At 48.9% G+C, this 12,681-nt stretch overlaps 1 pseudogene; it reads right to left on the reverse strand.

Moving 5' to 3' along the window:
- The window catches only part of LOC139361064 (SH3 domain and tetratricopeptide repeat-containing protein 1-like), a 46,146-nt pseudogene that overhangs the window by 11,340 nt on the left and 22,125 nt on the right, over window positions 1-12,681 (reverse strand).

A 12,681-nucleotide genomic window follows, 5' to 3' on the forward strand; every position in this document is an offset into this window, starting at 1 on the left:
CCAGGTACGCCGAATGGACATCTGTCACACACACCCCCCAACAACAGCTGAATACACAGTCCTCTCGAGCACCCATGGGACATTCCCCATGACAGACCATGTGCCAGGTCACAAAATGAGCCTCAGTGAATGGAGAAGGACTGAGACCAAAGCAGAGGTGTTCTTCAGCTGTACTGGCATGAACACTCGAAATCGACAGTGAAGGAAATGTGGGAAATTCAAAAATATGTGAAAATTACACACTCCTAAACAACCAGTGAGTCAAAGAGACCATCCGGGAAACCGAAAACTAATTTGAGAAGAATGTAAACAAATGCACAGCCCGGGCCAGCGCGGTGGCTCACGCCTCTCATCCCAGCACTGTGGGAGGCCGAGGTGGGAGGATCGCTTGAGTCCAGGAGTTTGAGATCAGCCTGGGAAACATGGTGAAATCCTGTCTCTATAAAAAAAAAAAAAAAAAAAAAAAAATTCAAAAATTAGCCAGGTGGGTTGGTGCACATCTGTAATTCCAGCTACTCGGGAGGCTGAGGCATGAGAATGGCTTGAACCTGGGTAGAAGTTGCAGTGGGCCAAGATTGCACCACTACACCCCAGCCTGGTCAATAGAGCAAAACTCTGCCTTAAAAAATATATATATAGCAGTGTATCAAAAATTCCAAGATGCAGCTAAGGCAGCGCTGAAAGGGAAATTTATAACTGTAAATGTCTACATTCAAAGAAAGAAGAAAAATCTCAAATCAAAAACCTAACCTTCCACCTTGAGAAACTAGAAAAAGAACTAAACACAAAGTGAATAAAAGGAAGAAAATAATAAACGTGAGAGTGGAAATGGGAAGTAAAAATACAGAGAATGGAAAAACAAAAGAGATAATCAACAGAACCAAAAGTGGATTTTTTGAAAATAATAACAAAACTGACAAATCTTTCACCAGACTGACCAAGAAAAGAAAGATGGGACACAAATGACTAAAATCAGAGACTAAGCACCATGGCTCAGGCCTGTCATCCCAGCACTTTGTGAGGCCGAGTTGGAAGGTTCTCTGAGGTCAGCATTCAAAACCAGCCTGGGGAAACATGATGAGACCCCATCTCTAATAAAAATGAATAAATAAAAAATTAAAAACCCAAGTTTCTAAAATCAGAAATGAAAGAGGAAACATTATTGCCAACCTGACAGAAATAAAAAGATTCCATGAAAACACTACAAACAATTGTACACCAAGAAATCAGACCATCTAGACACAACAGCCAAACTCCTAGAAGGACACAAACTACCGAAAATGACTCAAAAATGACCCCAAGTAAGCATGTGGGGTATCAACCCCACCCTCGGTCTCCTCGACCGTTCAGCTCAGGGTGGGGAGACAGGGAAGCATGATTCCCGTTCCCTGGCCTGCATTTCCAAGTCTGAATCCCCCAGCACGCCGGGGAGGGCCTCGTAGGAGGAGGTGCCACAGGCTGTTGTGCCAGGAGCAACAGGAGGCTGCAGTGGGGGCTGGGGCGCTGGGTTCCTGGAGGGTCTCCTTCCAGTCAGAGAATGCCCCTGGGGAAGAAGCCTGGGTCTGAAACCCCCAACCCTCCTTAGGCAGATGTGTGGGACCGGGGCCCCTTCACATGGTCCTTTCCAAAATCTCATCCCTCCTAGGGCCAGGAGTGGGTGCCAGGCCTCTGCTGGGAAATGGGCAGGTTTGGTCACAGCCCCTGGGGCTCTGGTCCAGGCCACAGGAGGCACCTCTGAGTGGTCTCACTATGCCATGACAAAGCGCTGCAAGGCAGAGGGGACTCAACAGTATCCCTTGTCTCAGCCATTTCCCTGGACTCAACTTCCTCATCTATCCTCTGCGGCCTAGATTTCGGACAGCCCTGCCCACCTGCTGTCCGTTCACTGCTCAGTCTGCAGTGACTGTTCGATAGCCCCCCCTTGGCTCCCCAGTGCTCTTGGGGAAAAGGCCAAGCCACAGCCTGAGGCCCCAGGCCCTGCTTAGCTCTCCAGAAGAGCTTCTCACCATCCAGCACCTAACCCACCCACTCCCAACTCTGCACCTCCCTGCATAAGCCCTGCTCACTCACCCCTGCTCACACCCCACTCATCCCTGCTCACACTCCCGCTCACTCACCCCCTCACTCACTCCTGCTCACACCCCAGTCATCCCCGCTCACACTCCCGCTCACTCACCCCCGCTCACTCACCCCTACTCATCCCCGCTCACACTCCCGTTCACTCACCCCCATCACACCCCGCTCACACCCCACTCATCCCCGCTCACACTCCCGCTCACTCACCCTCGCTCACACCCCACTCATCCCCGCTCACACTCCCACTCACTCACGCCCATCACACCTCCACTCACTCACCACCACTCACACCCCACTCATCCCCGCTCACTCACCCCCACTCGCTCACCCCTGGGCCTTCACACAGGCTACACCTCCAGCCCCTCCACCACCACCAGCCCCTCATCCACCACCTATTACTTGACTAAATCCTCTCAACCCTCTGGTCCCAGACTAAAGAGGCTTCCCTAACCCGGGGCCAAGTGCTGCCCCGCCATCACGCCACTCACCCTTTTGTCGCTTCTGTGGCCTGAAGCTCACATTCCCACGCTCAGTCTCTGCCACCTGAGGACCCCACAAGCCCCATTTGTGGGTGGGGCCTGGCACACTCTGCACAACAAGCTGCTTTTGCATGAAATGCTCTGTGGCTTTGGGCAATCACCCGCCCCGTGTCCTCTGTGAAGTGGGATGACAGGTGCGCAGGCTGCCAAGATACCAAGCAGATAACACAGGCACAAGAACTGGTGTCAGGGCCTGGCTCATGGAGGGGCCCCAAGTCCCAGCGTAGCAGAGCCTGCCTTGATCCCAGGGTTATGTCTAGGGATTCCCAGCACGCAGGACTTTCAATGCTCAAGGCAGGATGGTCCCTGGGCAAACCAGGAAGAGCTGGCTGCCTCAGTAGGGCACAGAGGGCCTGGCCCTGCATGGGAACCGCCTGTCTCCAGGGCGCTTGCCAACATCTCCTACTGGCCATGACTCAGCACTTTCGATGGTGGAAAAACCACCACTTGTTTCCGAATCACAAACCCCAGGTGTGCCCTGACCCATGTGGCCCCAGAAGGCTCACAAGAGGAACTGGGGCACTCACTCTCCACGTGGTCCATCTCCACGGTGACCAGAAGAGCCCACTCGTAGTAGCACTTGCCCTGCTGGGCTGGGCCCTGGCGGGTGCAGAGGTGGCCCAGCTACAGGTGTACGTGGGTGAAGTCCCGGCCACACTCCCTGCAGGGAAGCCTCGAGAACAGCCGCACAGCCCCCAGGAGGTAGTGCTGGGCCAGGCTGCTGGCACTCACATGCAGGCACAGGGTCCCGAAGTTGGCCAGCACCACTGCCTGGTTCCTCCGCTGGCCCAGGTCCCAAGCCGCCTGTAAGGCGTAGTAGTAGCCCTCGGCTGCCTGCCTCGTCAGGCCTGTCCTCTTCAGAGCCACAGCCACCATGTTGGCAATCACACCCTCCTGGTCCTCGCTGGCCACCACTGCATCCTGGACAGACTGCAGGAAGTTCAGGGCCACCGGGCTCTGTCCATGAAGCACGTGCAGCCAGGCCAGGGCCACCAGGCAGTCCATGATGGCACAGACTCCGGCAACAGCACTGGCTTCCACAGCCTGCGTCATGAAGGTGACGGCTGGGCCGTGGTAGCCACGGTGGCTGTACGGCTGGGCCAGGCTGGCGTGAAGAAGGCCGCGCAGCGCCTGGCCTGTGTCCGGGGTTAGGGAGGCCAGCGCTCGCCTGAGGCAGTGGGAAGTCTGGGTGGGGCGGCTGTGGGGCTGGAGGGCGTTCTGGAGCACCAGGTTCACGCTTCTCAGCGAGCCGGCCAGTGAGTCCTGTGTCCTCAATGAGGCCACCTTGACACAGCTCAGCACCAGGTGGGGCAGGCACTTGCGGCCAGGAGTAGGAGCCAGGAGTAGATGTCAGCCAGGAGTAGGGGGCAGTCTGAGAGCCACGCAGCCTCTGGGGCTCCCGAGTCCCTGTGCAAAAGCAGCAGCCGCTCCAGGAAGGGCAGGGCCTCCTCGGGCTGCTTGAGGTGCACATGCTGCCTGGCCAACTGGAAGCAGGCCCGGGCCTCGGCCTGCAGGCTCTGGCCACCCACCGCCTGCTGCGGCGCCAGCTGCAGGAGCTCTCCCTCCACCTCGGTGCTGCAGATGTGGCCGGGCGTCCCCAGAAGCAGAGTCATGGCTTTGGGAACCACCTGTGTACACTTCTCCGTTCTGCTTCCGGTAAATGCTGGCCAGGTTGGCGTACACAGCCACCACCAGGAGCAGGTCCCCAAAGCTGCCCTCCAGGGCCCCCAGTGCTTCCTCCAAGTACACCCGGGCCTGGGACAGCTTGAGCCTCCTGCTGCACAGCCGCCCCAGGAGGAAGCAGAGTCTGGCCAGGGCCATCAAGAGGCCAGCTTTCTTGGCTGCCCCTCGGGCCTGTGCCAGGCACCCAGTCAGCTCCTCCTTGTCGCTAAAGCTGCAGAACATGCTGCTCAGCCATAGCAGTGTCAAGTTGTACAGGCCACGGAAGCTGGCCTTGTACCTGAGGGCGTTCAGGAACAGCAGCAGTGAGCTCAGGGCCTCTGAGTCCTCCCAGTCATCCTCAGATTCCAAGAAGAAGGAGGGCTCCTCGGGGTCCTGCAAGCTCACGTTGCTGGATGCTGCACAGAGATCCCAGGACGCTGGCTCCTGGGGACAGCCTGGCCAGGTCTTGCATTGTTCCAGAACATTCTTCACCTTCGGCAAGGTGTCCTGTGGCTCCAGGCCCAGGCAAGGTGGAGGTATTTCTGCAAGTCACAAAAACACCTAGACAAATTAGAGTCCAGCAGTGAGTCCTTTGTCCACTGGGGGCAGGGTCCCCACATCCCCACCCTCTGTGTCTCTGGCGCAGCTTGCCATGAGCCCTTGAGAATTATGTGCAATGCAAACCCGGGCCTGGAGCACGTAGAAACTCCGGCACTATGGGGACAGAGAGAACACTCGGGCCCATGGCCCGACTCTCCTACAAAATCACCCTCCTGTCCTGCTTTGTCACCCACCTGACAGCATGGATTTAGGAGACTATGTCAGCTCAGTGATCCCTCAGAGCATTCTACCTTCCACTCAAACATTTCAGAAAAAAAAAAATTATATCCACAGAGAGAGAAAAAGAAAGTAAAAATGGGGTGAAATGTTTGGGGAATCTGAGGGAAGACCATACGGGAATTCTCTGTACTATTTTTGCAACTGTTCTATAAGTCTGGATTATTTAGAATTCAAGAGTTAAACAAAGAAAAAAAAAACAACACTATCTCCCTTTGTGAATCCATCCTGTCTTTCCCCTGGCAACTTAAGGACGCTCTCAACTAACACATCTGTTTTTTCATAAACACTAAAAGAACCCTTGCCTAGTTTTGACTTTCTGTGCTTGGCAGAAGTCTGTGTGTGTGTGTGTGTGTGTGTGTGTGTGTGTGTGTGTGTATTTCATATATATGTGTGTGTGTATATATGTATGTGTGTGTGTTGTGTATATATAGAGAGGGAGAAATATATACGTGTGTATATATATAAATCTATATTGTATATTTACTATGGTAATATGTATATCTGTGTGTGTGTGTGTACATATATTACATACCCCATAGCCTGTCCTTAACCAGTTCTAAACTTAGTGGGAAAAATACATACCTAAGCAGAGAATTTCAAAATAATATGATGAATGTTTTGATACAGGGATGTGTTGCTATGGAACACGCTGCTAAGACACAAAACCTCCTAGATGGGGCAATGAATGAACGAAGTTTTGCACCTGTAGTCACCCCCTCTGATATCCCCACAAATGTTTATAGTTATATGCATTTGCTTCCCCCAGGGCCCCCGATTCATAAGGGTTAGTCCTAGAGCCTAGCAAGTTCCTACTACAGCTGGAACACATATGCCATTCAAGAAACAGTGGCGGAGTGAATGACGAGTTAAGAACCATTTGTCAGCCAGTGCTCAGTAACACAACATGCACTGGTATGCAAATTATATTTTTGTTGAAAGCAAGGGCAGGATCACAAATTATCTTTCCAGAGAAAGCAAACCTCAAAAGCTTCTTTACCCTACTAAAGCACATTATAAGAAGCTCCCCTTATATAAAAGAAAACCTCCTCGTTCATTATCAATGGCGTGTAAACCAATAAGCCTTCACCTCTGATGACATCTCTTCCATCCCCAGGGCTAGATAAAGGAGGTTCCGGAAACCCTGGTAGTTGTGAAGGCGGCTCCCAGCTCTGACACTCTTGAACCCTGCGGGCGCGGAGGTCACACAGCAGAACAACCGAGGGAAGCATCATCAGGCTTCGAATATGTTTGAACCAGAGACGGCAAATAGGCTTCAACCAGCTGAAGACACCAGAGATTCATGGTGGCCACCTGAGGGGTTTTGCTCTTAAAAAACAAAAATTAAACATAAAACTAAAAAATTAAGAAAGGAAGGGGTCAAGAATCCATCAGGTCTGACTGAGATGCGTATCAGTGACTAACACCCCGTAAGGCAAAAGTGCTCCGGTGCGCTTTGGGTTCTTTTCAGCAGTATTCAAAGGCGTGTGCTTCCCTAAGACTAAGCCACGGAATACTCCCAGCAACACTGCCAGGAGAAACGTCTCCCATGGATTTGGCTAGAAATACAGTTGTCTTTAACAAATTAACACTGAATAAATCCTGACTTATTAGAGCCTGCGAGAATGACCTTCTCAATGATAACAGTTATCACTACAATCTCCAAACATCTGCGATCCTGCAAGGAGGAACTGTGACAGCGCAGGTCACGTGTCCAGAATGCTTCCCAGACTGCCTGTTACAGAATAAAAGAAATGAACCCCCCCCTAAGAATGTCTTCTCTCACATTTAGCCAGTTGTTTCTTTGTGTGCATCTCTGTGCTAAAATGGCCATTCTTCCCCACAGCCTGAAGTCATATGCTACAATAAATGAGACTCACATGAAACCAGAAACGTGCAGATGCGAGGAAACCAACACAAATGAAATGGGCTGGAGAGTGTGGCCAGGAGGATGGTACTTCCCAGGAAGCAATTACTTCATCTCTGCCCATGAAGCAGGCAGCTGTCACTGTCCCCCAGGCCCACACCAGCCACTCGAAGTACGTTCTAACCAAACTACCTCCAACAATCAACATCAATACACCACACAATTGGCTTCTGAAAGGACACCTTGCAACCAACAAGAAACTGTTAGCACAACTTTGAAAACCTGTGCAACTAAAAACCTTGGAAAGGGATAAACACTGCCACATTTTGACTCAAATACTGTTACGGGGTGGCACTGCAATAATTCACTGAAACAAAAGAATGAATGAGGAATACTTTTATATAGGAATCAGAGGAAGCATTACTAAACATTTAAAGAAATAGGTAAAGAAACTGCTAGGTTCAAATGCTACCGTGAGACACTGTCAGGGCCTTAGGCAAATTCACTTCTCTTGGTCCTGTTTCTAGGTTCATCAAAAACCAGCTTTGGACTAGGGAATCTGTTGCTTCCCAAACATTCCTTCTGTGATTCCAGCCCAGATTTTAGGACTGCTCTCCCACTTGGTATATGAAAGCACTTTCTAGTATAATAGCAAGAGTACATTTCTGTGTTGAATGCGGTTTGGGACCTACTGAAAGGAATGAGGCACATCCCCCATATATCTCCCAACTTCCTGAGCCCAGCACACATTCCTCCATATTTCTTTCAAAATTCAGAAAAACATCACCTGGGAGATCTCCGATAAGGAATGCTAAATGTATAATGTTAACCAATTGTAATGCTGTAACCAAGAGAATTACCTTGTTCCCTGTAACTTTACATATCCTGTTTACGTCGGGCTATAAAAAGCAAGCACTCGCATTGTTCGAGGCCCTCTTGTATGCTGTGGAATGGAGGGACCAAGTTCGAACTTGTAGTAAAGATCCTTGCCGCTTCGCTTTGACTCTGGACTCTGGTGGTCTTCTTTGGGGAACAAACGGTCTGGGCATAACACTACTCTATGAGGCAGAATATCACCATGGAACTTTAAGCATGACGACAAGGCGCACTCTAGATAAGAATAACACATAAGATGTGGCCATACACCTGTGCGTGCCTGGCAGGGAGATGGAGAAGTCTCACTTAATGAAGCCGCGGTGCCCGTTGCACCTGAACATCCTCAGTCCACATCAAGTTCACAATGTCCTTCTGACATCAAACCACATGTATCCCATACTTTTCCATACTTTCTACCCAAGATTAAAATATGCAGAGCACCGTGATAAAGACGCCTCCATCCCCAGCATGTTGGCTCTCGTTCTGTAGAATTACGTACTTGAGGTACAAAATGATCACCAGGCTGCAGCTGCAAGCAAGACTGGGCTCCGTGGGGACAGCCACTCCTGTCGCCACAGTCTGATGCAGCTGCAGAGAAGCTGTGGCTGAGGCCATTCACTTTGTGAGAGAACCACACAGGAGGGAAAAGGTAGGGAAGGTCGGGAAGAGGGCAATGTCAGGCCTCTGAGCCCAATCCAAGCCACCGCATCCCCTGTGACTTGCACGTATACACCCAGATGGCCTGAAGTAACTGAAGAATCACAAAAGAAGTGCAAATGCCCTGTCCCACCTTAACTGATGACATTCTACCACAAAAGAAGTGAAAATGTCCGGTCCTTGCCTTAAGGGATGGTATTATCTTGTGAAATTCCTTTTCCTGGCTCATCCTGGCTCAAAAAGCTCCCCCACTGAGCACTTTGTGACCCCCAGTCCTGCCCGCCAGAGCCAGAGAACAACCCCCCTTTGACTGTAATTTTCCTTTACCTACCCAAACCCTATAAAATGGCCCCACCCTTATCTCCCTTCCCTGACTCTCTTTTGGGACTCAGCCCGCCTGCACCCAGGTGATTAAAAAGCTTTATTGCTCACACAAAGCCTGTTTGGTGGTCTCTTCACATGGAGGCGCATGACAGGCAGGTGCAGAGCCAGGGAAGGACCTGTGATGAGAACAGAAAGGAATGCGCCTCCCTGTACGCACACTCGGATTTTATGACAATGTGGGCATGGGGCTGAACAGGATGCCTGAGAACATGCCTCCAAGTTCTTTGGCTGATTTTCTAAATATTGGTGTAAAATCTGAACTCAGACAAATTTCTTTTTAAATCGTTTCAATCAACATCTTTGGTGCTCAGCATCATGTCTACATGATCATCTAGAAAACCAACTTCTGTTCTAAGGCTCACATCTTCCTATTAAGTCCCAGGGATTTTACAAGGGAATGCACCTCTCATTCGCATCAAGAACACACACAACTACCATTACAGAAATGCTTAATTTGCTTACATAATTTTTTAAACACCCAGATTTGAAATACAATAGAGAAGACAACTTTTTGATAGCTCTGCTTTCCAACTGCGAACTGCGGGTCGAGAAAATAACCTGCCATGATTTCTAACCAGTCAACAACCTGTCTTCCCTGGCTGCAGTAGGAGCAATCTTTCTGAGCTCAGGATGAAAAAGAACCCAGCTCTTCAGGGGACAGTTAGTCATCAGTTCTCAGCGGGCTTCCTGGGTCCCAAATCCCCATGTGATACGTGGAAGTAAAAAGCTATCAATGACCAAGCATCTGAACTCTTATCCCACCTCGACATCTGCTTCTCCTGCCATGTAAATTTAAAATTAATAAGCCTGTTATTAGAGAACAGAGTTGGTACTGCATCTGTCTTCCTAAAATTATGGATAATTACCAGCCCACAATAGCTTCTAATCAGATTTGAGTAGTCCCTTAGATAGGAAGCTAAAGTGCATCAGCCCTAAACTGAGAAAAAAACAGAAACTGGAATGTTCTAGATTTGATTTTCTCCCCCTTGTTCTAAAGTTGCTCTTCCCGAATCTCCTTCTACTGTCTTGTTTATAAAATGTATGAGAAACAGGGAAATTGAAAGACATGATAGAAATGGCCACTTTTTCTAGGTACAAACTCTGTGAACATTATTTTCAGCTGCTGGGCTTTTTCTCCACAAACTGTGAGCCTGGAGGACATTTTCTCCCTCGTGGTTACACATTCAGAGTCAGGGAAAGTGGCTTTAGCAGTAAAGAGGGGAGTGCACTGAGAAGTGACCGGACATTGAGAAGGGCAGACAGGGACTCTACCTCGGTGACCTGCAGCACTCCTGGGCCTCGGCCTTTACTTTTCTATCTGTACAAGGGATCTAAAGGCCCGTGATTCTAGGCCATCACAGCTCTTCATACACACACACACAAACATCACATGCCTATGTGAAAAGCTGTGACACTTGGCTGAATTCCTGAAGAAGTTATCTTGTATCATTTCTACTCATGTACTCCACCTCCTTCCAGACAAGTATCTGAGGATGATGGGCTATCCCACAGCCATGTGTGTAACCTCTGCTGCTTACGATCCCTGTTCACATAGCATTTTCCAAAAGCATATGGTGTGAAGTGACAGAAGAAAGAAGAATAAGGTTCTTTCAGCCCATTCATTCATTCATTCATTCATTCAACAAATATTGACTGACTATCTATGTGCCAGGCACTGGTGATATAACAGGGAACATATATTTTTGTAGGTAGAGACAGACAACCAAAAAGTATGTTAAAGAGTGATCCATGCTATAGAGGAAAATACACCAGGAAACAGGAAAGAAGAATACCCCTAGCCACCCTACACTGGGGTGACGCTAGTGTTTACAAAATGGAAACAGCGGCAGGGCGCGGTGGCTCACACCTGTATTCTCAGCTCTTTGGGAGACTGAGGCAGGCAGATCACCAGAGTTCAGGAGTTCAAGATCAGCCTGACCAATATGGCAAAACTCTGTCTCTACTAAAAACATAAAAATTAGCTGGACGTGGTGGCACACACCTGTAATCCCAGTTACTCAGGAAGCTGAGGCACAAGAATCACTTGAACCTGGGAGGCAGAGGTTGGAGTCAGCCGAGATCATGTAACTGCACTCCAGCCTGGGTGACAGAGCAAGACTCTGTCTCAAAAAAAATAAATAAATAAAAATAAAAATAAAATGTAAACAGAGAATATGATACCAAATGAAAGAACATGAACGATTAATTGTAACAAAAGCCTTTGTAAGCTGATACTTTCCTTCCTGGATCCTTGTCCCTTACAAATGGAAAAAAAGGGTGGGTAGGGGGTAGCATCCAAATGATGTTTTAAGATGGCTTGGGGTTTCAGATGTCTGACAGCCATACTCATGTACTTCAAGGAAAAAGCTCTAGCTCTATAAGCCATCTGGGCAACAGTTTAATGTCTTTTTCTTTTTTTTTCCCCAGAGAGTTTTTAAAATACAGGAAAATGTATGTGTTTATTTGGCTGCTCTGTGCCCGCACACGTGCAAACTGTGCTAACAGGTTTTTCCATGTTTTGCTGAATTTGCCAGCTTGCCATAAACAGGCTTCCATGTCTTAATTGTCTATAAATAGCACAAACACACGAAAATGCAAAGCAAGACAAGCTGTCCCTTCCACTGCTGTTGCCATGATGACAGCGAGTGACCATTGGCCAAATCAATACCCAGAGACTGAAGCTGTCTGGCAGAGAGCACAAGGTCGACTGCTTTTCCCATAGCATTTAAAGAAACAAGCGGAAACGGCTCTCCACACAGGACAGACACGTCCTTTGTTCTTTGAATAAATACTGCCAATGCCCAAAATACTTTCTCCATCACACTATCTATATGGAATTCAAGTTCCTTCCAATACTATGAGTAACGCCAGTGATAGACTATGTTTAGTCATAATGACCCATTAGCATTCTTTTTCCTCTAAAATGTTGAAATAATAACATTGAGTGTGCACTCACGAGGTGCCAGGCTCTGAGTTTGATCTCGTTTGGTTCTTGTTGAAATCCTGTAAGATCAGTACCATATTCTCTCATTTTTCATAGATGAGGAAACTGAGGCATAGAAAGGCTAAGTAAGTTGTCCATGGTCACAGGTTATTTACGAACTTTTCTCCAAACTTTCAAAAGTTAACCACTGCCACTATTACAAATGGGTTTTTGTTTGTTTGTTTTTGTTTTTGTTTTGAGACAAGGTCTTGCTCTGACCAGGCTGGAGTGCAGTGGCGTGATGATGGTTCACTGCAGCCTTGACTTCCCAGGCTCAAGTGATTCTCACACCTCAGCCTCTCCAGTAGCTGGGATTACAGGCATGAGCCACCACACCTGGCTAATTTTTTATTTTTTCTAGGGATGGGGTTTCACCATGTTGCCCAGACTGGTTCCAAACTCTGGGCTCAAGAGATCCTCCCAGGTCAGCCTCCCAAAGTGCTGGGATTACAGGTGTAAGCCGCTGTGCACAGCCCTACAAATGTGACTCATACAAAGTCAGAGCAGTGAGCAGGAAGAGAACAGAGACTTCAGCGAGTCTCCTGGCTGTGGCAACACCGTATCCCTCCTCCATACCGTAATGTGTCTACACCCACCAAGCTCCTAGATGTTGAAGGCAGGCCAGCTCAGAGATGAAACAGCAGTCAAGAAAGAGAAGATGCAGACATGCGTCTTGATTTCACCTCGAGCGTATCTCTCTGTCCTGCAGCTGCACAAGCAGAAACCAGGTGGGAACTGAACAATGAGATCACTTGGACTCAGGAAGGGGAACATCACACACCGGGGCCTATCATGGGGAG

This window comes from Macaca nemestrina (assembly GCF_043159975.1).
Source record: "Macaca nemestrina isolate mMacNem1 chromosome 4 unlocalized genomic scaffold, mMacNem.hap1 SUPER_4_unloc_5, whole genome shotgun sequence".
Classification (NCBI taxonomy): Eukaryota; Metazoa; Chordata; class Mammalia; order Primates; family Cercopithecidae; genus Macaca; species Macaca nemestrina.